Here is a 16,247-nt window from a genome sequence, read left to right on the forward strand (position 1 = left end):
TAACCAGATGCCTCATGGTTTTTTTTGTTTTGTTTGTTTTGTTTTGGTTTTGGTTTTTTGTGCCATTCATTTTCTTTATTTTAAACCTGAAGTTCTTATTGACAGTTGAAATCAGGTGGTTTTTTTAAATTTTGTTTTTGTTTTTTAATACTGGAAATTCAGAACAAATATCCAGGACCAACTGTTAAAACACTTAACTCATTCTTTCAAGAATATTCACCAAGTGGGGCCCAGGGTGGCTCAGTCAGTTAGGTGGCTGCCTTCAGGTCAGGTCATGATCTCAGTGTCCTGGGATTGAGCCCCATGTTGGGGCACCCTGTTCAGTTGGAGTCTACTTCTCCCTCTGGCTCTGCCTCTCTCAATCATGTTCTCTCCTTCAAATAAATAAATAAAATATTTTTTAAAAGAAAAAAATAATATTCATTGAATAATATTGTCAAGCCTTGTGAGAGGTCCTGCTATGTTTACATATTTCTTTTCTAAGAGATTATACTTTCCTTTCTTAACACACAGAGAGTTAACTACTATAATAAATCCACAAAAATCCATTAAATAAATTGATATTTTGTCTTCAAAAGAAATGGTTACAGAAGAATTACTGAAATTCTCAATGTACTTTTTTACTGACCAAGAGCAGTAGAAGAAAGAATGTCCACACATGCTCATATCATCTTAGGGAAATCTTATGTTTGAAAAAAAGTTAACAGAGAAGCATGCAAATTAAAGAGGATTTGTGAAACCAGATGTATTTTCATTCTACGTCACATAATCTCTTGTTGTTGGGTAGTAAAGAAAGACAGGGTAGCGATACTAGGCATTGGTATACAAATAATTCTCTGATGAAGCCAAATCATACCACTTGTCTAGATCAAGTTATTAAACACAGTCAGGATTAAATCTATTTATTAAATTATGTTAAAAACAAAGTAATAAAAACTTGAAACTCATTACTTTCTAATTCTCCTAATACATCCCATTATTGTCCCTTGTCTTGAGGTTATGTCAATTCTAGCTCTGTAGTGAAAATGCTAAGTATCTGCTACTTTGCTTTTTTTTCTGAACTCCAAGTGGTGTGAAGATAGTAGCTTGAAAAAGGCTCATGTGGGAGTGTTTGCACCTTGAACTACAAGAGCTACAAATCAGGGTTCAATTTATGGTTTTATTGATTTGTTAGATGCAAGAAAGTGATTGAAAATGTTGCATATGTCATGTCTGTAGCTATTTTATTATGATTAGGACAAAAATTTAGAGTAATGTTTTACTACATAAAACTATCGGCTGTTTCAGAAAATAAGGCATACACAACATTGACAAACTTTTGAATTTCCAATATAAGTAATCATTACTTTGTCCTAATCATTAATTTAAATAAAAATGCCTATCAAATTTCATGTCAAAACTACTCTCATCAGTCAGTTACATCCATAGATACAAAGGTTTGGCAAAACATTTTAAAAGCCTTCTTGAGAACTGATTGTCTCTAAGAATTTAGAATAAAGAGTATTATCAATGTTTGTATGTGTGCACTATACTTCATATAGATCAGTAATATTTGTAATAAACTTATGTATGCACACAAATTTCAGGGAGCTATTAAAATACACCATTACTTATTGTGCAAACAAAAATGAGATAACTAAGACAAGTTACACTATAAAGAAAGGGAAAATTTGAAAATGAAGAAAAATAAATGGGATATTGAGATTTCTCAGGCAATTCTTACTCTCTGGTCAATCAAAGTGAAACATTCAGTTTCAATAAAGGCAAATGATTCAAATAGACATTTCTCTAAAGAAAGCTTGTGAATAACTAATAAACACATGAAAAGGTGTTCAATATCATTGGCCATTAGGGAAATACAAATCAAAACCAGGAAAAAAAATCACTTTACACATACTAGGATCACTATAATTAAAAAGATAAAAAAACGGAAAATAACAAATGTTATCAAGGATATGAAAAATTTACAACCCTTATATATTACTTAGGAACTGTTAAGTGACACAGGTTTCTCAAAAAGTTAAATGCATGAATACTATATATACAGCAACTCTACCCTATGTATATACACAAGTAAAAACAATGATTCAAACATATATTTGTATACCAATATTCATCTGCTATAAAATTTACATGAATTCTTGGAATTTATTGTCTACTTGCATGATTTCCACATCTCTTCCCTCCTCTTCTCTGCCTGCATAGATCAATGCTCACATCCCATCTTTCCCTGAAATTCACCCATATTTTGGGCTAAATCAGACCTCTTGTGTATATTCCACTGTAGAACAGGTCACTGAGAGATGAGATACTTCTCCATATCCCTGTCTCCAAACATTCCAGTGAATACATGGTGGGTAGCCATGCTCGAAAGAGCCTGTGAAGAAGTACAAGCTCCACCGTTTCTGTAGCAACCACGGTCTCTATACACACAGCTAGGATATTCTCAGCTTTTAGCCATTTGTTAAAAATATAGACAAGGGGGGTCTGGGTGCCTCAGTCAGTTGAGCATTTGCCTTCAGCTCAGGTCTTGATCCCAGAATCCTGAGATCAAGCCCCAGGTCAGGCTCCCTGTTTAGAAGGGAGCCTACTTCTCCTGCTCCCTGCTAGTGATGTCTCTCTCAAATAAATAAAATCTTTTTTTTTTTTAAATGCAGATGAGTTCTTATACTACATACTTGTATGGTATTGACGTCTCATCCTCCTCTGCCACTGTGGGTCACTGCTCAGATCCCATGGGAAATAAACCCATATTTTCTTAGACATCAAACTACTCATTTGTGAAGTAACCTCCATTCTCTGGTGCATGAAAGAAAACCTGTGATTTTATGGTTGATCTAGTTTTTTCTTATTGTTAGAATGGTATTCTTGCTCTTTCCAGCTTTACATATCACAGGGAGAATCTGAAATAATATATATTTTTAAAAACAGCTATAAACCTTTTGTTTTTAGATAAATACACTGAGTTCTGGATGTGAAAGGATTTGGAGAATGAGGACAACTAATTTAGTATGACTCAAAAGAGAAGAGCTCTAGGGGCGCCTGGAAGACTCAGTTGTTTGAGCACCTGCCTTTACCTCAGGTCATGATCCAGAGTCCTGGGATCAAGCCTCACCTTGGGCTCCCTGCCCAGCAAGGAGTCTGCTTCTCCTCCTACCTCTCCCCCTGTTCATGCTCTCACTCACACTCTTCAAATAAATAAATAAAATCTTTAAAAAAAAAGAAAACACTCTAGAGTTAAACAAAACATCATTCTTAGACACCAATTTGTAACTCTTGGAGACAACAATTTTTCACATACCCATATAAAAATTATTATCAAACTCCAAGAAATGTTCCTGTAAATGATTTTCTATGTCTCGTTTATCATTTCCAGTGATATTTTAGTTCCTTTTTTAAGTCAATATCAGGACTGCTGTTTTAAATCAGTGTCTGGCCATTAAACAGAATTCCATACACTGGTGACTCCTAAGCAATAGAAATATATTTCCTATAGTTCTAGGCCCTAAAACTATAGAACTATACTATAGTTCTATATATAGTCTCTATATATTCCCTAACTATATATATTCTCTCTATATATATACAGAGAGAGAGTTTTAAGTTCTATATAAATATATACATATATTTATATATAATAAAGTTATTTATATATATAAATATATATAATGTTATTATATATAATATAATATATTAAATATAATAAAGTTATTTATATATAATAAAGTTCTATATAAATATATAGACATATATGTAATACATATGCATATATAATATATTTATATATAAATATATATATCTATACATTTATATAGAACTTTAAAACTAAACTAAGTTTAAAACCAGGGTGCTAGGATGGTTGAGTTCCAGTGAGGTTCCTTTTCTAGGTTGCAAACTGTAGACTTGTATCCTCACATACTAGAGAGATGAAAAAGGAAGTAAGGTCTTTCATGACTCTTGTAATAGTACTAATACTATATATGGGGTTTTAGATGGGGCTAAGCCACTGAGATTTTAAAATGTATATATGAAAGTACTGGTATAGCCTTATTAGAGAAACTGATAAAAAACATTGTGTTGCTTCCTTGGTAGATTTCATGCCACTGGTTTAGTGTTTTGGAGGGAGAGGACAAAGAAATAGATCTTTCTGGATGGAAGGGGGGAGATGTTTCCTATGTAAGCAAACACTGGTAAAACTCTCTCCTGTGATGATTTTCAAGGCAAATGAAATATACTGAGGCTGTATCTCTAAGAGAAATTGTTAGAAGGATTACTGTGCTACTGGGTTTGGCTAATACTGCATACTTTAGGCAAAATATTATAATAAATAGCTCAAGAAAGAATATTGTTTTTTAAGTGCAGAGAGAAATAGAATTTAAAAATCAAAAGCACTTCAGGTTGAAAGTCTGTCTGGTTCTAGACCCCAAAAAGGAAATTATAATAATCACTGCTACAGCAACAACACTGAAGAAAAGAAAAGGCTTAGAAAGTGAAAACTTTGCAAAATATCTCAGTTGGATAAAGTAAATCAGCCTTATGTCAAACTTCAGTTTAAGAATGTGGCCTTCCCGAAGGTTTCGAAAAATGTCATTATATTGAGGAAAATAGCATGGGAGAAAAAAAAAAAAAAACACCAACAAAGGAGAAAAGAAAGACTGAAATGCTTTATGCTCAGCTAAATCATTTGTGTTTGGTGGCTGGTGCACAAAATTGACAAGTGTGGGGAATATTAGGAGGCTACCACATTTTTTAAGCAATTAGATAGCCAAAGAAATCAAAATCCTAGTCATCTGGGATGCCTGGGTAGCTCAGTGGGTTGAGCCTCTACCTTTGGCTCAGGTCATGATCTCAGGGTCCTGGGATCAAGCCCCACATCGGGCTCTCTGCTCAGTGGGGAGCCTGCTTCCCCCTTCGCCTCTGCTCTGTCAAAAAAATAAGTAAAAATTAAAAAAAAATAAAAAATCCTAGTCATCTGTCCAAAACATAGAGAGCTAATAAAAACCTGAAATGTCATGAGAGTCTTTAAGAGAGAGCAAACTCCCATATTTTACAGGACAAGCTATATAGAATAATGTAGAGAGAAGAAGAAAAGAATAGCTTTGAGCGTGAAGCTAAGGCACACGAAGGAGAGAACCTCTCTCCTCAGAGAGAAACTTCAAGAAACTTTCACCAGCTACCTCAACAACTATACTTTTCTAGTTTAAAAATAATTTTGTGCTATGGTCTGTGGTGGGACTCCACTTCTTTCCCTGCATGAGGAAGTGTCCATCCGTTCTTCCTTCCTTATTTTGTCTTTTGTTAGCCAAAATTACCATTGTTTTACTAATCTTTGAAAATTAAGACAAGTATTTTGATCGTATTTTCAACAATTATCAAGTCATCAAAGAGCCATCCTTGACCACCCTTCTAACATCATGTCCCCCACAACTCCACCTGTGTAGGTATGGAACCCCGCCTGCCTATGTATGCCATTTTGTATCTCCTCATTCTGATTTATTATTTTATGGCACCTTTTGCAATATGGAATATACTAAGTATATTCATTTGTTTATTGTCTGAATCTCTCTCTAGATATTAAGCTTCTTCAGAGAAGGAATTATAGATCTCCTTTCTACCACCGTATACTCAATGACTATGTTAGTGTATGAAACATAGTGAGCGTTGACTAAATAAATAAACAGTAGATACTAAGGTAAAGTCTGCATGTCTTTTCCATGTGCAGCTGTGAAATGACTGCCTTGGTATTAAATAAAGGAGTTGTATATATTTTGTTTCCTGGGGCTGATTCACAATGGGGTTTCTGATTATAATGGTAATAAATATCTATGAGTTAATATGGAATTACAGATCCAACAATTTGCACTAACATTTTTTCCTAAGTATATTCCTAGTCCAAAAATAAATATGCAGAATGTAAAGTATCCTAAGGAAAAATACCTTTGTATAGGTTTTATAGTATTTCACTTTTTACTCCTAGGCTACAATTCCTAATTACATATGTATCAGTTGAGGTTAAATTACCTGTGTAATAATTCCACCTAGCTGATGTATTGCTTAGAAAGTTTCTTTAGTTTTCTTTGATAATAAGTAATGCATGTTTATTGTGTAAAAATCAGAAAAGGGCACTTAAATGTTATACATGCATTATTACAATTATTTTGTAGCAATTTCCAACCAGTTTTATTACTTTTTTAAAGATATTATTTATTTATTTATTTGAAGAGAAAGTGTGAGTGAGAGAGAGAGAGAGAGAGTGCATGCGCACACAAGAGGCAGAGGAAGAGGAAGAAGCAAGTTCTCCACTGAGCAGGGACCCGGGGTGGGGGTAGGTACTCAATCCTAGCATACTGGGATCATGACCTGAGCCAAAGGCAGATGCTTAACCAGCTGAGCCAACCAATTGTCCCCAGTTCTATGACTTAATCATATATTGTGAACATAGTTCTGTGATGTTATCTTTTCCCTGCTGAGCAAGGAGCCCGATACAATACTCTATCCCAGGACCCTGGGATCATGACTTGAGCTAGAGGCAGATGCTTAACTGACTGAGTCACCCAGGCATCCTGATGTTACATATTCTTCAAAACAATCATTTTTGAAAGCTTAGTATAATCTATCATATAATTTAGTATATCTATCATATAATTTTACCATAATTAATAAAATTATACTTTCTTTAGAATACAACTTTCCCTTTTATAAAATACTATTTTGGCTATATGGTTATATTATTATAGAATACATTCTCAAAAAAAATTTAAGATTTATTTATTTGTTTATTTGACAGAGAGAGACACAGCAAGAGAGAGAACACAGACAGGGGGAGTGGGAGAGGGAGAAGCAGGTTTCCTGCTGAGCAGGGAACCCAATGCCTGACTAGATCCCAGGACCCTGGGATCATGACCTGAGCCAAAAACAGATGCTTATAGAATACATATATATATAGGTATCATATATATGTATTTATGCATCACATATCATGTATCACATCCAAAATGAAAAGGTATCATAAACTTTGATATCATGTATACTATAACATAGCATTGCTTAATTTTTTTACCACATTTATGGTTTATGTATTTTTACTATATACGATTACCTGAATAACCTGGAAATGTCTTATTTTCTATTATCTAATACAGGAATCTTAAATTATTTCTAGTTTTTAAGGTGAAATATTGAGTATCATTTTTTCCCTTTCATTTTTTACTTCACTGCTAAGCAGTGAGTATGGATTTGTGTTCATATATGCCGGCTTCCTTGAAATCTTCTTTGGCAAACTTACACTTCACACTCTTTTATAATCATCCAAATATTTTGAAAAGAAAATGTGAGCTGAACTAAACACATACTGATAAGATCCTTGAAAATAAAGACTGACTCCCTTTACAGAATTAATCAGGTATAGCCTAGAGATATCAAATCATCAACAACAAAATGAAATATTTTAAATGCGAAAAGTTTAATAAAAAAACCTTATTTATATATTTTGGTTATTTTTTTCATTATAGCTTCAATGCCCAGTCACTGGTCTGGGTTTTTTGTTTTGTTTTGATTTGCTTTGTTTTTGGTATTTTAGGATGTTGACTGGTCCAACAGTTAAACAGAGGCATTTTTTAGTAGAAAGGAGTATTATGGTGTGATGCATATGAAAGAATGTATATACAATTATTAGAGGCAGTACATGTAGAAGATAATTTGAATTGATAAATCTGAAGGTTTTAGCATGTAGACATCATGATTCAGAAATGATAGATGTTTTAACTATTAAAACTGAAATATTAGTGGAAGAATATACAGAGATACACTAGAGAAATTATATTTCAAATCCAGGTTACAGTGCTCTCTTCTTTAGACTTCCGTCCGTTTTCCAAATTTTAGACATTCTGTCACGTCAGAAGATGATGTATAATCTATGCACGAATTTTACCTTTTTAAATAATGAAATAGTTTACTAATTCATAGATATTTTCTTTTCTTAGTCCTGGAATTGAGAATTCAGTGCAAAGCTTTGTTTAAAGAACACTTTTTTAAAAATATATTATCTCTCAAAATGTTATTTCCTTTATGGATTTAATTAAGGAAAATTATATTTAGGAGATCATTTGCTAATTCACATTTACCAAAATATTATAATTACTTGATATAGAGAGGGAAGTATTAATTCAAATTTCATATATTCAAGGCTGATCTCATTTACTAACTCTGTATGAGCCAGCTTAACTTCAACATACAGCCAACAGATAAAATACACAATATCAGTTATTTATGGGATTCAAAGTTTTCCAAGAAGTGCAAATATCACATAGCTTTCTGTAACTCCACTTGAGTCACAGGAAAGTTTATCTAAGATGAAATTATAGAGATTATAGAGGTAGGTGTGCAAAGGGCAGATTATTTTTTTAAAGATTTTCTTTTTTTTTAATTTGACAGACAGAGATCACAAGTAGGCAGAGAGGCAGGTGGGGTGGGGGGTGGGGGATGAGGAAGGCTCCCTGCCAAGCAGAGAGCCCGATGTGGGGCTTGATCCCAGGACCCAGAGATCATGACCTGAGCTGAAGGCAGAGGCTCTAACCCAATGAGCCACCCAGGTGCTCTGAGATTATTTTTTAAAATTTTTTATTTAAATTCAATTTAGTCAACATATACTATATTATTAGTTTCAGAGGTAGAATTACCTCAGCAATTATAAACTGTCAAATAAGTATAGTAAACAAATTCCAAGTTACTAGAGTAAATAACAGTAGGCAGTTTTGAATAGTATCAAGCTGGAAGAATGTAATAAGCAAACGTGAGTTTCTACTTTTTACAGGTGTTCCACCAGAAGGCCAAGTCCTAACAGTATGGCCTATGGTCATTAGAAATCTAGAGAGAATTTGGTCTTGCTCTGCATTCAAGAACCGAACAAGAGATTCCGGGCTACCCTGTAGTTGTTGGAGAATGAGGAGGGAACCCTAGAAAGCAGAGAGCGGGCGGGGGGGGGTATCAAATTATCATGTATTATTCTGCAAAAATTGTTGATTTATACCTGAATAATTCCAGTATGGGACAAACTCACCAGACTTGAACTGAAGCTCAAGAGACAGATTTCGTTGTTTGTGTCCGAAGTAGTCAATTGTTCCTTAAAAAACAAAATCAGCTTGGTGAGCCTCAATGGCTCTGTCGGTTAAGTGCCCAACTGTTGATTTTGACTCAGGTCATGATGGCAAGTGGGATTGAGCCCAATGTCAAGCTCCGTGCTCAGCAGGGAGTCTGCTTGAGGATTCAATCTCTCCCTCTCCCTCTGCCCCTCCCCTTGTGCGTGCTCTCTCTCTCTTAAATAAATACATCAATCTTTAAAAAAAAGAGTTACTAAAAAATAAATCAACTTTCTTCAAAAGAACATAAAAGATTCCAACATATCTTATAACCTTGATAATGCCCAAGATACAATGAAAATTACTTGACCAAAAGAAATAAGAATTTCTGTATTCTGAGGGAAAAAAGAGAATCAATGAGGCTGACTCTGAGATGATCCTTATTGTGAATTGGCACTTAAGAATTCTAAATTATTACAACCATGCTGAATGACATAGAAACAAAAATGTTCCTAGTTATTGAAAAATGGAAGTATCATCAGAAAAAAAAAAAAAAGAAAAAGAAAAGAAAATGTGAAAAAGGACCAACGGGAAATAATCAAACTGAAAAATGAAAGAATTTGACAACTAAGATACACTATACACTGAATTGGCTTAGTCACAGACAGAAGATGACTGAACAAAATGTCAGTAAACTGAAGGATAGAACAATAGCTCAGTATTCAAACTGAAGGAAAAAATTTACCAAAAAAATTTTCAATGTATGCTAACTATTAATCCAAATTTTCTTTCAAATAGCACTATGCCACTATACAAGCAGTGTGAGTAGTTCATAACAAAGCAATCCTAATTCCTCTCTTCCATATTTTGTGTTAGTGGCAGATCCCTTCCTGTCTCTGCACTGACCTCTGTTCTTGAATTTGACCTAGAAAGAATTCAGAGCCAAACTCTCAAGCAAGCAAGATTTTATCAGAAAGTTTATAAAGTATGAAGTACACTCTCATGATGGGCCCAGATAGCAGTTACAATTGAGGTTAGTCATCTTTTCTTTTTATGTTTGAATGGGTCATAGGTCATAGCTAGGGCAGCTCCTTAACTTGGATCACAGTCAAGTCACCTAAGGCGCTCTTCCTACCTGTCAGGAGGGTCCTTGTTGGAACTGTCATGGCAGCCACCCATCTCAAGGTGGAGTCCAGACCACAGACTCTTCATTAAATGTATATAATGAAGCTCTAGATTACTATGGGGCAGCAGTCATAGAATGCATGCATGTTCCCTGGCATTTCTCTCCACTGTTTGAAATGTGGTTCCCATGCTTCCTTACAGTCAGAAACATCTGTTCCCAGCTGTATCTAACTCCCACTTCTGTCGTTTGTATCATTGCTGTCATTCATTTTACTTATCCATAAGCATGCTTAAGTGAATACATTATTGCTATCATTATTCTGAACAAGCTGTTATCTGATAGATCAAGTAAGAGCAAGAAAAACAAAAGTTTTTGTTTTATCATCACTTATTCCTTCTTTGCTCATGCTTTCTTTAAATAGATCTTAGTTTCTCATGAATCATTTTCCTTCTCCCTTAAGAACTTCTTCTAATATTTCTTGCAAGGCAGGTCTACTGGACAACAAATTACCTCAATTTTTATTTTTTGAGAAAGTATTTCTCTTTCACGCTTAAAGGATAATTTCCCATGAAGAAAAATTCTAGGTTGGTGTTTTTTGTTTTGTTTTTTTTTTTTTCTGTAAGCACTTTGTTTCACTCCACTTTCTTCTTGTTTATATGCTTGCATGTTTTTGAAGGGGAGCTCAGATGTAATGCGTATCTTTTTTTCTCTGTAGGTGAAGTTTGTTGCTCTTGTTGTTTTGTTTTATTTTTCCCCTTCTGGCTTCTTCTAGGATTTTTTCTTTATTTTTGATTTTCTGTAGTTTGAAAATGATATGCCTAAGTGCAGGGTTATTTTGTTGTTGTTGTTTGTGTTTTTTGCATTTATCCTGATTGGTGTTCTCTGACCTTCTTGGATCTGTGGTTTGGTGTGACATTCATTTGGGGAAATTCTCAATTCAAATATTTCTTTCATTGCTCTCTTTATTCTCTTTCTGGTATTTCTATTACATGTATGTTTTCCCTTTCAGCATGGTCCTACACTTCTTGGATATCTGATTCTATTTTTTTTCAGTGTTTGCTCTCTCTGCTTTTCAGTTTTGGAGGCTTCTATCAATATACTCTCAAGCTCAGAAGTTTTTTCCTCAGCTGTAACAGTCTACTAACAGAGCCACCAAAGATATTATTCATTTTGTTTACAGTATTGTTGTTTTGATTTATCTCTAGCATGTAAGAAAAATTCTTTCAGGACTCCCATCTCTTTGCTTACATTGCCCATCTGCATTTGCATGCTGCTTTTCTTTCCATTATAGCCCTCAGTATATTAATCATAGTTGTTTCAAATTCCTGATTTGATAATTCCAATATCCTGGCCATCTCTGGTTCTGATGCTTGTTCTATTTCTTCATGTTGTGTTTTTTGTCTTTTGGTCTGCATTTTAATTTTTTTCTTGATAGGTAGACTTTAGGTACTGAGCATAAGGAAATAGGTCTGTAGTAATGTGACAGTGAGATGTGGGGAGGGGAGATGTTTTATAAATTTATGATTAGGTCTCAGTCTTTTCAGTGAATCTCTGAAAACTTCACAAATGTTTCTCAGTTTTTGTTTAATCCCCACTCCCCACTTAGGTGTTACAGGATGGCTAGAGTGGAATAGAGTTGATACTTTCTTTCCCTGGCTTACTTAGGCTATGTTACCCCCAGAAAATAAGGCTCTCTCCTTAGCTAGTTTATCCTGAAGGCAGGAATGTATTCCGGTGCATTTAAAGGTAGGTCCTTACCCCTTGCATCCTCTGAAGCCTGAGGGGTCTTTCTCCTATATTTACTGTGAGAATCTGGGACCTCTGGATGCAAAACTCATCAAAGTGTGGGGGATTCCCCTATTACTATGGCTCTCTGGATTTTTAACTCTCAGAGTTGTTTACACTGAGTCTCCAGAGATTTGTCAATTGCCTCCATTCAGGTTTTCCTACTTCCCAGCACTACTTCCCATGGAGGTTCTACTCCTGAGTCTCTGCTGATGTAAGCAGACTCTTGACATTTGTCTGTCTTTCTTCCTAAACCTGGGGGCAAGGTTTGTTGTGAGTCCTCACCTCTCTTGTCCAAGAAGATTTTTTTTTTGATTTTTCAACCTGTTTAGCTTTTTACATTTCGTTAAGATGGGACTTCCACTCTCCTTACATGCAGAACCAGATATTGCCAACCTAATTTTTCAAAAAATTGATATGCTTTCTGCTATACTGGATTCTCTAGCCCAATGAGTAACAGCTTAAATGTGTATGTTTGACCAAGCTTATGAAATTTGAGAATATGCTTCCATGGAATATTTAGAAAGCAGGAAATTGTCCTTTGTCAGTGGTTCAAATTGTATCTAGCTGCGAGGTAATTGTCACAAACTGAAAATTCTATTTCATGAAACTGTATAAAGGAAAATAAAAAAGGAACAGGCTACTGTTATCTTGAATAGGGATACTGAATTCATACAAAACTCTGTAGAGTCCAAGCAAACTCTTATTCCTGAGATTGTGCTATCTTTCATATAGAATAGACTAATATGTATGTATTCAACTATAGAATTCTGCCCAAAGACAGTCATGAAAATGTCTTACTTACCACTTCTAGGGAAAGATTTCATAGCAGAGGATCCTTAAAACCAAAAGTTTCTCAGTCAGTAACTGATAGACTGGTAAGATTCAAATTATCTGAGATTGATCCTAAAATGGATGCCAAATTTAAAGCGAACATCAAAGAATCCACTGTGACAAAAGATCATGGCAAGAAATGAAAGGTAAGAGCAACTTTTCTTCAAAATACAAGTTAAAAACAATTAACTCAAGGCCACCTGTTGAGTAAGTTACATAACTAAAAATGAATTCTAGAACTATTGGTTCTCCACTTAAAGCACTAAGCTAGAATCTGTTTTGTTTTTGTTTTTTTTTTTAATCTAATTTGTAGTTTTGGAGTCCAGATTATCTCTGCTACTTGCTAATCCTCAACAGTAAAAATAGATGGCTTACTTTTTTTTTTCCTATTAATACATTTTGAGCTTATTTGATGTTCTTTTTTCCATTTCTTGTCCTAAATTTGTCGTTCTAAAATTTCCTGAATGATGAAAAATCACTTTTACTAATCCATTTGATTATTTTACCATTATTACTTCCTGGAGTTTATTGAACATCACTTAAACAAGTATTTATATTCATTTTAAAAACAATATCTACATAACAGTCCAAGATTCTTGATGGTATTCCTTCAACATAATCAGTCAAGTTGAAATGATCCAGATTAATTCACTAAAATGACAGGGACTGTGATTTACTAGATTTTGTAGATTAGTAAGCAAGCAAATCCATGCACAATAAAAAATTAAGGGTAGTGCAGCATAAATTGATTTTTTTCATTTATCTTGACAACTATAGTTTAAATTATTTATGACATGCTTCACAGTATGCTAATGAATAGCCTCTAGTATCCTACAAAATAGAACTTTGAAGTTTAGACAACTAACTTAAATCCTGTGCTAATAAATCTTGTCCGAGTGTTATGTTGAGATGCTAGGGTTTTGTGAGAAATTAGTTAAAAAATAGTAAAGGAAAGAAAGAAAAAGAACAGAAAACTGCTATATAGGTTGCCTTCCTTAAATAGAATTTATTTTAAAGCGTGATGTGTCCCTCTGGCATATCTGATTTCTTCAACATTTCTGTGTCCCAGAAAAGTCTAGTAAGTTCTCTGAACTGCTATTTGATTTTCTTTGCTATATTCCTCTGACAACCTTGCATGATAGATATGTTATCTTAATGTTGTCTTAAAAGTTATCATAGGACTTGCAAATCAAATTAAAAATTGATATTATCTCTTTTAAATTTATTTTGTAAAAAGAGAATTTAGAAATGAATTGTTACTTAAAAATTATAATCTTATGATTTCCACATTATTTTAAGCCATTAGTTAGAATAACACTGGTGGTATGACCCTTCATTTACTAGTTTTGCAAGAACATCTAAGATGTCAAGATGTATTCTCATTTTTTAGTTGTAAACACATATATACTTCAAAACAGACACAGTGCAAGGCTTTGATGTCTTACTAAAGTGAAAATTTAATGAAATAATAAGCAATCTGACCGATTTTTGAATTAGAGATGGAAGACATACAAACTATTAATTATTTATTTCATTTTTTCTTTGTTTATGCCTATTAGAAGATTGATTTTTGGCATTTATTCCATATTGCATGCTGAAAATGATAGATTTATTAATATTTAAGGCATAATATTTTAGGTGCAAATACACAATTATACTTTATTTGGCATTAAATGCTCCTTAGCCAAAGTCATTTTTCTCCTTCCTCAACACCCAGACTGATGTAAAAACATACTCACTCTAAGACACCCACATGCAAATTTAAAAAAAAAAACACAAATATTTTAAGAATATAAAATATTTTTTCAATAACTATATCTGAAATTCCATTAAAATATTTATTTAAGTATAATTTTTTGTTTCTGTAGCCCATATAAAAATTATAATTAGAACATCTATCATATTGAGTACTGAGTAGATTGGGTAAGTGTATTTGTTTTCTAGGCCTGTCATAACAAAGTATCACAGATTATGTGGCTTAAACAATAGGAATGCATATCTCAAAATTCTGGAGTTTAGAAGTCCAAGGTCAATACGTTGGCAGAATTAACTTGGCCAGTTGCAACACAAAGAAAGAAGCCTCAGAAGAAACTAATCCTTCTTCTGAGGCTTATCTCCTTGTGTTGCAATTGGCCAAGTACTCACTGTGTCCTTACATGGTCTGTCCTCTGTGCACACAAGTTTCTGGCACTCACCATATTTCTTCTTATAAGGACATCAGATGGATGCTGCACTGTTCACTCAGTTGGGCCTCCGCCTTTGACTCAGGTCATGATCCTGGAGTCCTTGCATCGAGTCCCACATGGGCTCCTTGTTCAGCCAGGATCCTAGTTCTCCATCTGCTTGCTGCTCCCCCTGCTTTGTGCACTTTCTCTCTGTCAAATATGTAAATAAAATCTTAAAACAACAACAACAAAACGCTCTTTCTCTTTTGTCTTAAAAAAAAAAAAAAAGAACACATCAGTCTTAAAAACCTCACCTTAAAAAACTCATTTTGGGCGCCTGGGTGGCTCAGTGGGTTAAGCCGCTGCCTTCGGCTCAGGTCATGATCTCAGGGTCCTGGGATCGAGTCCCACATCAGGCTCTCTGCTCAGCAAGGAGCCTGCTTCCGCCCCCCCCCTCTCTCTCTGCTCCAGCCTCTCTACCTACCTGTGATCTCTCTCTGTCAAATAAATAAATAAAAAATCTTTAAAACAACAGCAACAACAAAAAAAAACACCCCTCATTTTAACTTAATAGTCCCCTTAAAGACCTTATCTTGAATGGAAGTGGTGTTTCTTCTTTTCTGCTCTAGGTTTGAGTGGCTGGTTGCAAGATGGGCAAGTTCATGAAACCCAGGAATTTGGTGCCGGTCCTGGGCTGATGCTATTCTGGACACAAAGCAGTCATTGTGAAGAACATTGATGATGGCACCTCAGACATGTCCACACATGCTGTGCTCTGGTGGCTGGAACTGACTGCTATCCCTGCAAAGTGACAGCTGCCGTGGATGAGAAGATATTTGCCAAGAGGTCAAAGATCAAATCTTTTGTGAAAGTTTATAACTACAATCACTTCATGCCCACAAATGTACTCTGTGGATATCCCTTTGGACAAAAGTGTTGTCAACAAGGATGTCTTCAGAGACATAGCTCTTCAATGTAAGGTCTGATGAGAGGCCAGAGTCAAGTTGGAGGAGAAGTATAAGACTGACAAGAACAAATGGTTCTTCTAGAATCTGTGGTTTTTGATCTGTTTTGTTTCAGTTATTAAAAATACCCCCCCCACACACACACACAAAAAAAGAAAGACCTTATCTCCAAATATGATTACATTTTAAGGCATCAGAGGTTAAGACTTCAATATGTAAACTTTGGGAGGGCACAATCAACCCATAACACTAAATCTTAGTTAACCCCATGCAAGAATTTGTGAAATGAAAAATA

General features: G+C 34.6%; 1 pseudogene; it reads left to right on the forward strand.

Moving 5' to 3' along the window:
* The first annotated feature begins 15,637 nt into the window (after window positions 1-15,637).
* Window positions 15,638-16,036, forward strand: LOC101692408 (annotated as a pseudogene).
* Window positions 16,037-16,247: the final 211 nt, after the last annotated feature.

This window comes from Mustela putorius, unplaced genomic scaffold (assembly GCF_011764305.1).
Source record: "Mustela putorius furo isolate JIRA1106 unplaced genomic scaffold, ASM1176430v1.1 tig00000480_pilon_pilon_pilon, whole genome shotgun sequence".
Lineage (NCBI taxonomy): Eukaryota > Metazoa > Chordata > Mammalia > Carnivora > Mustelidae > Mustela > Mustela putorius.